This window comes from Myiozetetes cayanensis, unplaced genomic scaffold (genome assembly GCF_022539395.1).
Source record: "Myiozetetes cayanensis isolate MyiCay16 unplaced genomic scaffold, myiCay2020 scf393, whole genome shotgun sequence".
NCBI lineage: Eukaryota > Metazoa > Chordata > Aves > Passeriformes > Tyrannidae > Myiozetetes > Myiozetetes cayanensis.
In genome coordinates, this window is record NW_026087624.1 from 3,773 (window position 1) to 9,652 (window position 5,880).

Below are 5,880 nucleotides of genomic sequence, written 5' to 3' on the forward strand. Positions count from 1 at the left end.
AAAAAGTCCTGGATCAATTCCCTTCCCCTGGATCCTCCTGGAAAACTCCTGGATCAATTCCCACCCTCCTGATCCTCCTGGAAAATTCCTGGAAGAAAGTCCTGGACCAATTCCCTCCCCCTGGATCATCCTGGAAAACTCCTGGAAAAAAGTCCTGAACCTTTTTCCACCCCCTGGATCCTCCTGGAAAATTCCTGGAAGAAGGTCCTGGATCCCCTCCCTCCCTCTGGATCCTCCTGGAAGAAGATCCTGAACCCCTTCCCTCCTCCTGGATTCTGCTGGAAAAAAGTCCTGGATCAATTCCCTCCCCCTGGATCCTCCTGGAAAACTCCTGGAAGGTCCTGAACCCTTTTCCACCCTCTGGATCTGCCTGGAAAAGGTCCTGGATCCCTTCCCTCCTCCTGGATCCTCCTGGAAAAGCTCCTGGACCAATTCCCTCCCTCTGGATCATCCTGGAAAATTCCTGGAAGAAAGTCCTGGACCAATTCCCTCCTCCTGGATCCTCTTGGAAAAAAGTCCTGCATCAATTCCCTCCTCCTGGAAAACTCCTGGACCAATTCCCTTCCCCTGGACCATCCTAGAAAATTCCTGGAAGAAAGTCCTGGACCAATTCCCTTTCCCTGGATCCTCCCCAGGAGCTCCCAGGGACGGGACCATCCCTGTGTGGGTCCCAATCCCGAAGGGAAACGACCCCAAAAACAAAATCCCAAAAAAAAAGAGATCCCAAAAACGAAATCCCAAAAAAAAAGAGACCCCAAAAACGAAATCCCAAAAAAAAAGAGACCCCAAAAAAAGGAGCCTGGAAAGGGAGCTGTGCCCGAGGCGACTCCCAGAAACCGAGGATGCACAAAACCCTCCCGCCTCACAAACCCCTTTATTCCCTGGCACACAAATCCCCCCCCGCTGGGAGAGATTCCCGAGGAATCTCCCAGGAAAGCCCCCAAAACAAAAGGGCCCCAGGCCGGCGCTCATCTCTGCCGGGACTCGAACCCGGAACCTCTGGATTAGAAGTCCAGCGCGCTCGTCCATTGCGCCACAGAGACCTCACCGGCAGCCCGCCGGCGGAGGAGACACCAAACCCCAGAGCTCCCCGGAGCTCCCCCTGGGTCCTTCCCATCCATCCTCATCGTCAGACTCCTCATGGATCTGTCACAAATCCCCTCCGGGGTCCCTCTGATGCATCTCCATCCTAAATCCGCTCCTGGATCTGTCACCGAACCCCCACGGGGTCCCTTTGATCCATCCCCATCCTCAATCCGCTCCTGGATCCACCCCTGAACCCCCCCGGGTCCCTCTGATCCATCCCCATCCTCAAACTCCTCCTGGATCCACCCCTGAACCAAACCCCCCTCCCGGAACCCCCCCCGGGTCCCTCTGATCCATCCCCATCCTCAATCCGCTCCTGGATCCGTCACAAATCCCCCCAGGGTCCTTCTGATCCATCCTCATCCTCAATTCACTCCTGGATCTGTCACCGAACCCCCACGGGGTCCCTCTGATCCATCCCCATCCTAAATCCACTCCTGGATCCCTCAAACCCTCCCCGGGTCCCTCTGATCCATCCCCATCCTCAATCCACTCCTGGATCCCTCACAAATCCCCCCCCGGGTCCCTCTGATCCATCCTCATCCTCAATTCACTCCTGGATCTGTCACAAATCCCCCCCCGGGTCCCTCTGATCCATCCTCATCCTCAATCCATTCCTGGATCCATCACAATTCCCACCCCGGGTCCTTCCATCCATCCCCATCCTCAATCCACTCCTGGATCCGTCACAATTTCCACCCCGGGTCCCTCTGATCCATCCCCATCCCCCTCCTGGCTCCGTCACAAATCCCCCCCCGGGTCCTTCCATCCATCCTCATCCCCATCCCCCTCCTGGCTCCGTCACAATTCCCCCCCTTCCCCTCCCCGGGAATCCCTCCAATCCAAACCACCCCCCCTGCCGGGATAATCCCGGGAATGAGGCACGGGAGGAGGAGGAGGAGGAGGAGGAGGCACGGGAGGAAGACGCAGGGACGCCGAAAAAACCTGGAGGCGGCGATGGCAGCGCTGTTTGCATCCCTGCATCCCTCCCTGCATCCCTGTATCCTGCATCCCTGTGTTCCTGTATCCCTGTATCCTGTATCCCTCCCTGCATCCCTGTGTTCCTGTATCCCTGCATCCCTCCCTGCATCCCTCCCTGCATCCCTGTGTTCCTGTATCCTGCATCCCTGTATCCCTCCCTGCATCCCTGTGCCTGTATCCTGTATCTATGTATCCCTTGCATTCCTGTATCCCTCCTGTATCTCTGTATCTCTGTATCTCTGTATCCTGTATCTCTGTATCTCTGTATCTCTGTATCTCTGTATCTCTGTATCTCCTGTATCTCTGTATTCTGTATCTCTGTATCTCTGTATCTCTGTATCTCTGTATTCTGTATCTCTGTATCTCTGTATCTCTGTATCTCTGTATCTCTGTATTCCTGTATCTCTGTATCCCTGTATCTCTGTATTCCTGTATCTCTGTATCTCTGTATCTCCTGTATCTCCTGTATCTCTGTATCTCTGTATCCTGTATCTCTGTATCTCTGTATCTCTGTATCTCTGTATCCCTGTATCTCTGTATCTCTGTATCTCTGTATCTCTGTATTCCTGTATCTCTGTATCCCTGTATCTCTGTATCTCTGTATTCTGTATCTCTGTATCTCTGTATCTCTGTATCTCTGTATCCCTGTATCCCTGTATCTCTGTATCTCTGTATCTCTGTATCTCTGTATCTCTGTATCCCTGTATCTCTGTATCTCTGTATCTCTGTATCTCCTGTATCTCTGTATCTCTGTATCTCTGTATCCTGTATCTCTGTATCCTGTATCTCTGTATCTCTGTATCCCTGTATCTCCTGTATCTCTGTATCTCTGTATCCTGTATTCTGTATCTCTGTATCTCTGTATCTCCTGTATCTCTGTATCTCTGTATCCCTGTATCTCTGTATTCCTGTATCTCTGTATCTCTGTATCTCTGTATCTCTGTATCTCTGTATTCTGTATCTCTGTATCTCTGTATCTCTGTATCTCTGTATCTCTGTATTCCTGTATCTCTGTATCCCTGTATCTCTGTATCTCTGTATCTCTGTATCTCTGTATCTCTGTATCTCTGTATCTCTGTATCTCTGTATCTCTGTATTCCTGTATCCCTGTATTCTGTATCTCTGTATCTCTGTATCTCTGTATCTCTGTATCTCTGTATCCCTGTATCTCTGTATCTCTGTATCTCTGTATCTCTGTATCTCTGTATTCTGTATCTCTGTATCTCCTGTATCTCTGTATCTCTGTATCTCTGTATCTCTGTATTCCTGTATCTCTGTATTCCTGTATCTCCTGTATCTCTGTATCTCTGTATCTCTGTATCTCTGTATCTCTGTATCTCTGTATTCCTGTATCTCTGTATCTCTGTATCTCTGTATCTCTGTATCTCTGTATCTCTGTATCTCTGTATCTCTGTATCTCTGTATTCTGTATCCCTGTATCTCTGTATCTCTGTATCTCTGTATCTCTGTATCTCTGTATCTCTGTATCTCTGTATCTCTGTATCTCTGTATCTCTGTATCTCTGTATCTCTGTATCTCTGTATTCCTGTATTCTGTATCTCTGTATCTCTGTATCTCTGTATCCTGTATCCTGTATCTCTGTATCCCTGTATCTCTGTATCTCTGTATCTCTGTATCTCTGTATCTCTGTATCTCTGTATCTCTGTATCTCTGTATCTCTGTATCTCTGTATCTCTGTATTCTGTATCTCTGTATCTCTGTATCCCTGTATTCTGTATCTCTGTATCTCTGTATCTCTGTATCTCTGTATCTCTGTATTCTGTATCTCTGTATCCCTGTATCTCTGTATCTCTGTATCTCTGTATCTCTGTATCTCTGTATTCTGTATCTCTGTATCTCTGTATCTCTGTATTCTGTATCTCTGTATCTCTGTATCTCCTGTATCTCTGTATCTCTGTATCTCTGTATCTCTGTATCTCCTGTATCTCTGTATTCCTGTATCTCTGTATCTCCTGTATCTCTGTATCTCTGTATCTCTGTATCTCTGTATCTCTGTATCTCTGTATTCTGTATCCCTGTATCTCTGTATCTCTGTATCTCTGTATCCCTGTATCTCTGTATCTCTGTATCCTGTATCTCTGTATCCCTGTATCTCTGTATCTCTGTATCTCTGTATCCCTGTATCTCTGTATCCCTGTATCTCTGTATCTCTGTATCTCTGTATCTCTGTATCCCTGTATCTCTGTATCTCTGTATTCCTGTATCCCTGTATCTCTGTATCTCTGTATCCTGTATCCCTGTATCTCTGTATCTCTGTATCCTGTATCCCTGTATCTCTGTATCCCTGTATCCCTGTATCCCTGTATCTCTGTATCCCTGTATCCTGTATCCCTGTATCCTGTATCTCTGTATTCCTGTATCTCTGTATCCCTGTATCTCTGTATCTCTGTATCTCTGTATCTCTGTATCTCTGTATCTCTGTATCTCTGTATCTCTGTATCTCCTGTATCCTGTATCTCTGTATCTCTGTATCTCTGTATCTCTGTATCTCTGTATTCCTGTATCTCTGTATCTCTGTATCTCTGTATCCCTGTATTCCTGTATCTCTGTATCTCTGTATCTCTGTATCTCCTGTATCTCTGTATCTCTGTATCTCTGTATCCCTGTATTCCTGTATCTCTGTATCTCTGTATTCTGTATCCTGTATCTCTGTATCTCTGTATCTCTGTATTCCCTGTATCTCTGTATCTCTGTATCCTGTATCTCTGTATCCTGTATCTCTGTATCTCTGTATCTCTGTATCTCTGTATCTCTGTATCCTGTATCTCTGTATCTCTGTATCTCTGTATCCTTGTATCTCTGTATCTCTGTATCTCTGTATCTCTGTATTCCTGTATCTCTGTATCTCTGTATCTCTGTATCTCTGTATCCTGTATCTCTGTATCTCTGTATCTCTGTATCTCTGTATCTCTGTATCCCTGTATCTCTGTATCTCTGTATCTCTGTATCCTGTATCTCTGTATCCTGTATCTCTGTATCTCTGTATTCCTGTATTCTGTATCCCTGTATCTCTGTATCTCTGTATCTCTGTATCTCTGTATCTCTGTATCTCTGTATCTCTGTATCTCTGTATTCTGTATCTCTGTATCCCTGTATCTCTGTATCTCTGTATCTCCTGTATCCTGTATCTCTGTATCTCTGTATCTCTGTATCCCTGTATCTCTGTATCTCTGTATCCTGTATCTCTGTATCTCTGTATTCCTGTATCTCTGTATCTCTGTATTCTGTATCTCCTGTATCTCTGTATTCTGTATCTCTGTATCTCTGTATTCTGTATCTCTGTATCTCTGTATCTCTGTATCTCTGTATCTCTGTATCCCTGTATCTCTTGTATCTCTGTATCTCTGTATCTCTGTATCTCTGTATCTCTGTATCTCTGTATTCCTGTATCTCTGTATCTCTGTATCTCCTGTATCTCTGTATCTCCTGTATCTCTGTATTCCTGTATCTCTGTATCTCTGTATCCCTGTATCCCTGTATCTCTGTATCTCTGTATCCCTGTATCTCTGTATCTCTGTATCCCTGTATCTCTGTATCTCTGTATCCCTGTATCTCTGTATCTCTGTATCTCTGTATCTCTGTATCTCTGTATCCCTGTATCTCTGTATCCCTGTATCTCTGTATCTCTGTATCTCTGTATCTTATCCTGTATCTCTGTATCTCTGTATCTCTGTATCTCTGTATCTCTGTATCTCTGTATCCTGTATCTCTGTATCTCTGTATCTCTGTATCCCTGTATCTCTGTATCTCCTGTATCTCTGTATCCCTGTATCTCTGTATCTCTGTATTCTC

The 5,880-nt window shown here is 46.0% G+C and overlaps 1 non-coding gene across 1 annotated transcript; it reads right to left on the reverse strand.

The window, feature by feature from the left end:
• Nucleotides 1-969: 969 nt before the first annotated feature.
• TRNAR-UCU (transfer RNA arginine (anticodon UCU)) lies at nt 970-1,043 on the reverse strand. Its single transcript has one exon. It is a non-coding gene; the product is annotated as a tRNA-Arg (tRNA).
• Nucleotides 1,044-5,880: the final 4,837 nt, after the last annotated feature.